Raw genomic sequence first — 10,548 nt, forward strand, 5'->3', positions numbered from 1 at the left:
TCACCCCCTCCCCTGCCCCTTCCCCTGCCTCCCCTACCCCCTCCCCCTCTACCCCCTCCCCCCTCCCCCCCTCCTGCCCCCCTCCCCCCTCTCCCCCTTCCCCAGGCCCTGAGCCTGCTAGGCACCTGCTCTGCCACTGAGCTCCACCCCAGCCTGAGGACCAGGCTTCTCGTCCAGGACCACGTTGTCCCTCCTGGGCTTTGTTTCTTCCAGCTTGCCTGCTCCGAGGCTCTTTGCCACCAGTGTCCAGTACCCTGCCTGGTCCCCGTCCCTCCGTGCCTCCGTCCCTCCTCCTGCCTTCTGCCCTCCCCTCAGCCCCCCTGCCCTGCCTCTTTTCATCTTGGCCAGGGCCATGGCCACACCGCCCTTCTCTCTGCTGGACTTCAAAATGCAAAACAGACCTATGGACCTTGCACACACCAGCCGTTTCCGAATTGTCCTTAGACTCGAATCCTGGCATTTCAAGGACCCGCCTGGGCTCTCCACCCGATGCTCATTCCCCAGGCTTTGCGCTGGCCTTCCCCAGGGCCTGGAGGATTCTGCTCTCTGCCCCACGCGTCACTCCTGCCCATCCTTCAGGTCCCAGTCCCAAGGTCACTTCCTCAAGGCTCCTCTGTGACCCCGGGCCAGGGCAGGGGTCAGAACTGTGCTTTTGTCCAATACCCACCGGGGTGTGATGCGACTCCTCTTTGGGTCACTCTTTGATGAGTGCCTCTTGTTCCCAGGGGACCTCAGATCCACCAGCATGAGGCCCGTCTCACCTTTGCTCACAGTGTGTCCTGCCCGTCGTGGGGACTCAGGGAGCAGTGACACTTGTCAAATGCTAACCTCCAGCAGAGGCTGGACTGGCTGCCCCTGTCCCTGCTCCCCAGGCCCCAGTGTCCTCACTAGCAATTTGGAGAGGGCCGACCCAACTTGCAGACACCATTTAGCCGGCTGGCCACAGGCTCTGTGGTCCTCCTGTCCCTGACTTCCCGGTGTAGGTCTCTGCCCCCCGACCTCCTCAGCCTCTTCTCACCACTGCCCTCCTTTCACTCCTTCATTGCTGCTCCCCCAGCCCCCCTTTCTGACCACCTCGCTCCTAGGTTCCCATTCCGTCCACTCTCTGCCTGACCTTGGACACCTGTAGGAACCTGATGAACACTGTGGATGTAGGACTGGGGTCCAGGTCGCTGGTAGAGCTCCTGCTTAACATATGCAAAAATAAATAAATGAATATGGACCCATTCCGTCCCAGCCTGGCGTGTTGTCCAGGGCTAGGTGTGCCAGCATGCGTCTGTGACCCGGGCTGCTCCGGAGGCTGAGGCAGGAGGATCTGAAGTTTGAGGCCACAGGCAACTCAGCAAGACTACGTAGGAAAGAAGGAAGGAAGGGGGAAGGCAGAGACAGGTACGTAGGGCTTTCAATTTCTGGTTTGTGGAGCCCTGAATTCCAAGCATTGGGGCCGGGTGGATCCCAGGGAAGGACCCTGGGGGGACCTGCTCCAGATCTGATCCCAAGTATCTACCTGCCCCCTTCCTAGTGTCCCAGGGCACTGCCAACAAAAATAAATAAACCCTGCATCGCTCCCACCGGCACCTTCCCCTTCCCTACCTCCAGCTGGGCCCAAACTAGAGACCTGACTTTAAATAACTCACGCTTTTCATCCGCATCGACTCCTCTGAGATCATCTCCACAGAAGAACAATTTCATTTCCTTGATCACTTTTCAAATAGTTTTTCAAAATGCACTCAAACGTGTTTCCTGAAAACCAATTCCAGAACAAAATCACCACTCAACAAAACCTATGCACTTCAGGGGGAAGAACGAGGAAATCCTGCTAACAGTTCCCCACCCGCCCTTCTACACCACCAAGATCCGAGGAACTTTGCTAAGAAGTGGGTGAAGAAGATGCAGCTGCCCCACATCATGCCCTAAGGGGGAAGAGACGTGCTATTCATGTGACTTTGGTAAGTCCCTCCTCATGTCTAGCCACCTTCACTTTCTAGTTATTCTCCAAAACAATACCTCAGCTGCAGTCTGGCTGGCCTCCTCTCTGATCCCGTATTCTGACAAACTAATACCCTGCTCTGTTCTAGTTATTTTGCCAACCTGGCATTCTTCCCAACTCTGTTTTGACTTTTTAAATTCTTCCTCAAAGCCCAGAACAAATGACTCATAGCTGGGTGACATGTCACCATCCAGCTGTCCCCTCCATGTTTAAAAGCAGAGCCCAAGATCCACCTTATCAACAAACTTCCCCATCAACAGGGGCAACGGGGTGCACGCACTGCCCCTTGGCAGGCAGGAGCAGGATGCCCCACCGCAGGGAGGAGACAGAAAGAGGACAATAATGTGGCTCTGCCTTCAGAGTGCCTACAGTCAGCGGAGCATCTTTCAGACGCTGAAACAAAGTAAAATTCTAGGCTGGAAAGTCACAGGCTGACATTGCAGGACCAGCTGGAGCAAAGCATGATTTCTGCTTCTCGGAAATCACATTCTATTTGTGCGCCTTCGTGGGTTCATGATTTTTGTTTATTGAACCATATTCACAACTGCCTTAGAAGCAAGAGGTTGTCATTCTTGTGTGTGTGTGTGTGGGGGGGGGGCACTAGAATTAAGCCCAGGGCCTGTGCGTGCTAGGAAAGCTCTCTGCCACTGAGTCCCACCCCCAGGCCTTTTTTAAACTTTATCTTGAGATGGGGCCTCCCTCCCTTGCTCAGGGTGGCCTGGAACTTGCCATCCTCCTGCCTCAGCCTCCCAGTAGCTGGGGTTACAGGTGTGCGCTCCCATGCCTGACTGCGGCCACTCTATTTATGGACAAGGTTTTATACAGGCCTTCTCTTTAGCCTGAAATAGTAACGAATAACTAAGCCTCAAAGTAATCATGACCTTACTACTTCCAGGAATGCATGTTTCATTCCGTTTCAGAGCATACAGTTGGCACTCAGCACCCATGGGTTCCACACCTGTGGATTCCACCAACCTCAGAGAGAAAATATTCCGAGGAATAACCCATGTCTGTGGTGAACACGCAGGGACTTTTTCCTTGTTGTTACTCCCTAAACAAGACAGTGTGACAACTGTTTGCACAGCACCAACCTTGTACTAGGAATTAAAGTTCAGTTAGAAATTTAAATTATACACTAAGTGCATCGGTTCTATGCCAATACCATGCCATTTTGTATAAGGGACTTGAGTATCTGTGGATTTGGGTATCCAATCCCTCCAGAATATACTGAGGGATGTCTGGATGTGGTGGGATTTTAAGCAAGAAGTTCAGTGGCCTTGGCCTGTCAGAATCCCAGCTGGAATCCCAAATTTGAAACTAAGATTAAGAGGCTGAGGCAGGAGGATTGCAAGTTCAAGACCAACCTCAGTAATTTAGCGAGGTCCTAAGGACTTAGCAAGACCTCGTCTCAAAATATAAAGTAAAAAGAGCTGGGGATGTGGCTCGGTGGTTGAGTGCCCCTGGGTTCAATCCCCGGTGCCAAAGAAAGAAAAATGAGTGTGTCGGTCCAGGCCCACCTTTCCCAGCCCATCAGTGTGGTTTCGAGACAGGGTGGGGGCAAAGCCAGCAAGGAGAAAGGGGACCTGCCAGCAGTTACCGCCGTGGTTCTCGGCTCCGTGAGTCACAGGGGAAGCGGCGGTTCTTGACCGGTGCTGTAGGCGCTGAGATCCGGTATTTGCTTTTAGACCGTGGGAGCAAAGACTGACAAGGAAAATACGCCCGAGCAGCTGGGAAACAAATTCCCTCCTGGCTGCTCAGAGAGAGCCCCTGCCAAGCCATTTCCATCCCGAGACAAGGGGTGTCTAGAAGGATACTGGCTGTTCTGTCCTTCCAGTTCATCTCTGTCCCCTTCCTTCCCCCTCCTTGATTCCCTCCACCCAGCTGAAGGTGACCCCATGCTTTGGCTGTCTGATAACATGAAGTTGACAAAAATATGCCGTTGAGCAAGAGCCCGACACGTGTCATTCTAGCCCGATTTCCTGCATCCTCCGAGTCCTGCGTATTGGTCAATTTTGAGACTCAGGATTCAGAATGAGTTTTGTGTTAGCTCGTTGGGTGGCTCGGTTTTACCTTATCCACCGGGACCACTTCCTGGCCTTAGGTCCTGTCACCCATGTGGCTGAAACCACACCAAGCCCTACTCCCCTGAGAGAGAAGCCTACAAACATAAGAGAATGCAAGTAACATTCGCCCCCTCTTGATCGCACGAGGAGGGAACAGCTTTATCCAGGAACTGATAGTTTCCTTGCAAAAACCACCTGGATTCCTGCTGCAACCTCTAGGATCAGAGTCGACCAGGCTGCAAACTTGGGCAAGCACCGTAGGACCTTCGGCTTATCTTTCAATAACTGTTAGTTAAGAGTAGTGTTCTGACCAGGCCATCTTTTTTCAAATTAGTTTTTTTTTTCCCTAAAGTGTATCCATTTTCCGAGTACACGGATCTAACTGCACATCTGACTTGGTCCACAGTGACTCCTGTGGCACACACACAGTCTTCCAGCTTCAGCGAGACTTTGCGCTTGCTCTTCCCCCGAGATGTCAGTCATCGACAACGTGCAACGGGGATTGCGGGTCAAGAGCACTATCCCCGTGGGCATGCGAGAAACGGAAGGTTTAAGGTTTGCATATACCTAAGTAATGAGCATGGGCTTTTGGTGACATTTTCTGGTCAGGGCTGGCCAGCCATCCCGCCGATAGGTTTGCCGAAACCAACACCAGGAAATCCAGCAAAGCAAAGAGCAATTTAAAGCTGCAGAAGAAGGGAAAATATAAATTGAAACCTCACTTTTCCTAGAACTGCTTCTCTGGCTGCCCTGGCTAAGAGAGGAGGAGAGAAGGAAAACAAAGGGATATTTCAACAGTCAAAATGGAAGGGACGAAGCCAATGCACCGGATATCACAGACCAGGAGAGGCGGCCCCCAAATAAACAATGATCACCTGGGGTGGAAAGAAAGACAGTCTTGGAAAGACTAAGGTAAAGCAAACCTGTGCAGAGGCAAAATGTCCAGCACTCAAGAGACCTCACGCACCTATCACCCAACAGTCTAGAAAAGGCAGTGACGCGGGGTAGGTCCTCAATCCACACGCACCTGAATAGTGACCCAAGACTTCAGTAAAAACAGAAATTGTATTTTAATATAAATTTTGATTTGGCATGATTAGAAGTAGGGTGACTTTTCTTTTCTCAAAAAGTTTACTTTAAAAGTTAGTTTCTTACATAATGAAGCAAATGTCGGATGTAAACAGCTTAATTAGTTCTTGGATGAATTCTTTCTCTTCCTCCTCCTCCTCCTCCTCCTCCTCCTCCTCCTCCTCCTCCTCCTCCTCCTTCTTCTTCTTTGGCAGCACTAACCATATCCTCTACCGCTGAGCCACATCCTAGCCCCTGGACTGACTCTGAGTTACCATCTTCTCTAAGAGGACTGGAATTCTGCCACCCTCCAGCAAGATGTAGCCACCCATGCAGAACTCCACCTAAAAGGGTAATATTGATATCCATTCCTTTAGGGGTAACGTACAGTATTTATTTACTTACAGTAAAGAACTGTATCTCCTTATAGACTGAAGAAAACTGCCCTTTTATACAACATGCACATATCCTAATTTATCATCAGTCTGTCCTCTTACCAGCTCTACTCCAGGAAGGCAAGAATTCTGGCTGTTGATCACGGCTGGGCCTCCGGCCTCTAGAACAGAGCCTGGCACAGAGCAAGGGATCAGTGACCAAGGGAGGACTGGATGTGTCCTGCTGGGTGGCGACACCCCTCTAGTCAGCACGAGGCAGGCCTTTCCCACAAGGTGCGCATCTGCTCAGCAGGTTCCTGGGTGCACAGGAGTTTACAGTCTGGTTCCAAGGGGCCATTAAAATATAGCAGGTGTCAGCAAAGGGGATGCCCAGGAAGCGCATCACAGGGCACTTGGGCTGGGCTAGAGGTCAGGAAAGGCTGAAAAAGAGCCCTTTACCTGAGACCTCAGCCACAATGCCGTTGGCCGGGCAAAGCCTAGTGCTTCAAGAACCAAGCCTGGTTTCCATCCGTTGGCATTCCAAGACTGCGTGAAGTGTCCTGCAGTATCCTCTGACGTATGGCCCTGTCTGATTTAATACCTCACTCAGGATTTTACTTATGAAAAAGCACTTTCATGTATTCACTAATTGTCAAGCTGGCATGTATCCGACAGCAGGTTTACGGGCACAGTGATGGACGGGATCAGGGCCTGACCTATCTGCAAAGCCAGAAGACAGAGGGGCACAGCCATGTTGGTGTTGTCCAAGGGACAAGGGCCTAGACTTGGGTCTTCTGTGAGGCCTGAGTCCAAGTTACCCAAGACTCTCCCCAGGAACTGCCGAACCTGGCTCCAGGGTGAATTCCCAATTTGGCCGCCCTGTCTCACCTATCTCCTAGGTTTCCTTTCCAAAGTGATTCTCTCATATCACTTTTGTGAAGAGCTTCAGTGCTTACCAAGCGATTCTGCATACAGCATCTCACTTGATTCTCAAAAAAAAAAAAAAAAAAACCCTTGGGAAACAGATCATGTGGGCACTTATTTCATTTTACAGAAAACAGACTCAGGTGGTAAATGAAATTGTGCAATTTCGCGCAGTGAATGAGGAGAGAACTAAGCCCACCATCCGGGTCTTCAGACTTCGGGTCCCTGGCTCTTTCCAGGAAACCATAAATTGCTCATCTAATTTACATTCCGGTTGCTGCGGCTCCCTCTCTCTTCCCCTCCGGACTGGGTCCTTCTCTTGTCGCCTCTCCTCCTCCCCGACATGGTGTGTGGACTGGAGGGATTGAGGGAGATCAGAACATCCCACCCCAGACATATTTCTTTGGCATGTTTTGCGTTGGTTACTCAGAGGAACCGCAGAGCTCTGCAGACGCCCGCAGGACACTGTGCAGATGGAAAGGCTGGCCGCTGGGGAATCGGGCACGAATGTCCATCAACATTAGAAAAATAGACACGGACGGGGGAGGGGTTTTTCCATCTCAGTGCCCTCCCCCCATGCCTGGGAAGGATCCGCTCACAGCAGGAAGGAAGAGTCAGAAGTCGGACGCCCCCAGTTCCCTGGGACCTCACCCGTGTCCCCAGGCAGCTCTGGGCACCTCCTCCCTGCAGCCCTCCAGCCTGCTCCACCTCCCTCCCCAGAAGCCCAGGCCTGCCCCTGTGGTCAGGCCCAGGAGGCTGCATTGCCGGGCTCTCCTTTGAGCCTTGTGGAACCTAATAAAAGGGTCATTTCCCTACTCGCATTCTACCGTCTGTTTATTTCAGCAGCTTGACCTTGCAGAGGGGCAAGAGAAGTTCCGTGGCCCCCTGTCCCCGGCCTGGCTGCTGAGGCCAGCCAGCACACGCGCAGTTCCTGAGCACTGAGAGTGAGTGGAGGGGCGGGAGCCAGCGCTCAGGCCAGAAATGACCAGGTCAGGCTCAGCCGGCAGTGGGCCCCCCACGGGGACGAGCCCCGATACTGACTTTGTCTGTGATTTTGCGGGGAAGGGAGGATACAGTATGATGGTGAACAGCGCTATCTACTCCTTTTATCTGACCAGGAACAAAATGTGCTCCCCGGGAGCAGGAGCACACGCCGTTCCTATTTGACTAATTAGTCACAGGTTCAATGAAGAACTAAGAAAAAAAAAAAAAAGTTGCAAAAAGGAACTCCCGCAGATGTTGTCACTGGAGAAAGACAAGTGACCGTGGTGGGGGAGGGGCCACTTGAGAGTAAAAATGGAATTTCAGTATCACTTTTACTTAAGCTTCATTGCACAGTAAATGAGGAAAATAATAAATGATTCTGTGTAAAAAAAAAAAAAAAGACAAATATCCAAAGATCTGCGGACCACATCACCACATTCCCACACATCCTCCAGCTGGCCCCGGTCAGTGCGGTGGCTGTGATGGGAGTGGGGTGCTGCTGCCCTGGACTGGCGGGTGACGCCTCCTTCAGGGGCTGCAGGGCTGCTGGGAGGTCCAGAACCCTCTGTCTACAAGCCACCTCTGGGGACAGCCAGACCTAAGTGCTTTTTCTCATGAACAAAGGAGCAGCCATAGTCAAAGTCCAGTCCAACCTGAAATACCAGATTTCCCAGGAGCCTGGCCCACAGGTCCTCACCTTGCTCAGTCCCAGGTTTAACCCCTTCCTTCCTGCAGGGCCTGGAGCCTACCTTCAACGTCATGGAGGTTGTCTGCACCCAGGACAATTGTGTATCTCTGACCAAGATCCTCAGGCCTACTTTTAGGGATAGGTGTGCATAAACCCAAACCCCTGGGGACAGCGTTCTGGAGAGCTCCAGAGAAGAGAGCCAACAGCGCAGCCCACCACTGCAAAAGCACTTACCGATCTTCCTCAGCCTTCTATCTTTTGTGGCAAAAGGATTAAATGAATAACTGATTGTTTGACAGGCCAGCACTGTGAAAACCTCCAGCAGTTCACAGTGATGTCTCCTCGGTCACCTCGGGTCCCCTGGTTCCCGTGGGCCTCTCTGCTCACCCATCCAGTGAACGCAGACTGAGGGCCAGATGCAGTCTCTTTGCTTCTGATTGTTGCTCCTGTTGTCCTTGCTTAAGTCCACCTCTAGATTCTGGGGTCCAAGGCCTTGTGATTCTTCTTGTCATGCCTGAAGCATGTAACTGAATTGCATTAGATACAAACATTTTTGGATATTAGGCTCCTGAGATAGAAAAATTGTGGATTCTGTAACATAAATATTTTACTAAAATCTGGTTAATTTTAAACAAATGCAAACAAGAGCGGAAGATAGGCCTTCTTCATTGTGTCCTTTTTTAAAAAAAATCATTTGCTGTCTTATAAAATTAGAAAGGATTAAAAAAAATAAAAATATGGAAGAAATGAAATCCTGTTGACGAGGAAGTAAATTAGTATTACTTATTTGGAAGGTGAGCTAGCGATTAGTACCCAAAGTTTAATCATTCTCTTTGACCTGATGATTCTCCCTTGACTGATTTATTCTAAGGAGGGAAGTAATAAAAGATGCACAAAAAAGTTTTAGGCAAGAAGTTGTTCACTTCAGCATCAACTGTCATGGTCAGAGTTCTAATCCGTCATGCAAGGAGGGGCAGAACATCAAATCCAGTTTCCTGCTTCATGTGATAAGGGACCAGGCACAGGACTCTCTGCTTCTTCCCTCCAGCTCCGCTGGGCTGGATTCCTTAGGATCAGCCAGTTACGGACTCTACCAATCAGTAACACTTTCCACTGAAATGAATAAAAGCCAAGAACTGCACTAATTTTCTGTCCAAGAGTATAAGATTCCTTTATTTTAAAAGTTTTCCATTTTCCTAAGAACCCTACACCAAATTGCAATCTGTTCCAACTGTTTTTTAACATTTTTTTACATCCGATTATTTATCTTACACATAAATCAGCGATAACGAATGACATGTTTTAATGTATCTTCTCATGTAAAACCATTCACATAATGGTTTCTTCATGCAATGAGTCAAGTGCTCGGTCAATCTCTCTCCCAGCCCGTGTTCCCACCGCTTCCCACCATCTGATTCATTGTCTGCGCTCTTGCCTCTGAGGTGGGAGCCATCGTCACCCCCACCTGACAGATGGGGGTCTGAGTCACCAGCCCAGATGACCCAGCCAGGAATCGGGAGTCAGAACCAGGATCCAGCGGCAGGTTCGGAGCCTGGGTCTCCGCAGCTGGGCCACGCAGTCATTAAGATGATTGATCAGACGCAAATGCAGTAGGTAAACCTCGGGAACCTGGGGGTATTCAGAATGCGATGGGATGGTCGTCCGGTGGACACAGGTGGGGAGCCGGGGGGTGACCGCGGACAGAGCCAGGACCAAAGGCGAGGCCGCTGGTCAGACCTTGCCTTCATCTCGGGGCTGTGGCTTTATCTCCTCCCAAGTTGGTTTCCCCTGTGGGAAAAGATGGGGGATGGGAAGTGGCGGAGTGACCTGATAGGTTTTGTTCAAAACAGCCATTGCTGGCAGCCGCGAGGAAGGCGGGTTAGAGGAAGGGAGATGCTGGATCAGGGAGACCCGGGGGGAGGGAGGCGAGAGGCACAGTAGCTGTGGGGCCGTCGAGGGGACAGTTGGCGTCCCTGGAGGCTGGCACCCAAGGCCATGGTCACCAGCTAGCTGCAAGGGACTGAAGGAGCAGCCTTGGGCAGCCACTGGGGCTCTCAAGCGGGGAGCCCGCCCCACCTGGTGCCGTCCTCTGACAGCATCCCGATCCACCGTCACCGTCACCGTCACCGTCTCTCCTTTAACAGTGAGATCACCTCACGGGAAACAGAGAGAGTGGGGGATTTGTCTCCCAACCACGTTCCCATCGTGGAATGAGCTCTGAGGGGCTGGGGTGGTGCTGTGTGGGCCCCCGGGTCCCTCCCCAGCACTGCAGAAAAGAAAAAAAAGCTCTACGTTTGCTGAGGATCAAGGAGCTCACGCTGAGTACGGATAATGTTGTGATCTTGTGTTTGAAAACATTAAAAGGGGTTTTTAGGTATAGTCCTGTCTCTGATTTAGAAATTCAAATACCAAAAAATTCTCTTTCCAACTTTATCTTAGCTTTTCCTGAAGGGAAGG

General features: G+C 51.1%; 2 long non-coding RNA genes across 2 annotated transcripts in view; one reads left to right on the forward strand and one right to left on the reverse strand.

Moving 5' to 3' along the window:
- The window catches only part of LOC125610780, a 7,030-nt gene extending 6,775 nt beyond the window's left edge, over positions 1-255 (reverse strand). The window contains exon 1 of the long non-coding RNA XR_007340795.1: positions 126-255. This is a non-coding gene — a long non-coding RNA (uncharacterized LOC125610780). The remainder of the gene's footprint in view (positions 1-125) is intronic.
- Positions 256-1,011: 756 nt separating this feature from the next.
- On the forward strand, positions 1,012-7,234 carry LOC125610782. Its single transcript, XR_007340797.1, has 2 exons — positions 1,012-1,389; positions 1,798-7,234. It is a non-coding gene; the product is annotated as an uncharacterized LOC125610782 (long non-coding RNA).
- The last annotated feature ends 3,314 nt before the right edge of the window (positions 7,235-10,548 follow it).

Source organism: Marmota marmota, unplaced genomic scaffold (assembly GCF_001458135.2).
Source record: "Marmota marmota marmota unplaced genomic scaffold, marMar, whole genome shotgun sequence".
NCBI classification, from domain to species: domain Eukaryota; kingdom Metazoa; phylum Chordata; class Mammalia; order Rodentia; family Sciuridae; genus Marmota; species Marmota marmota.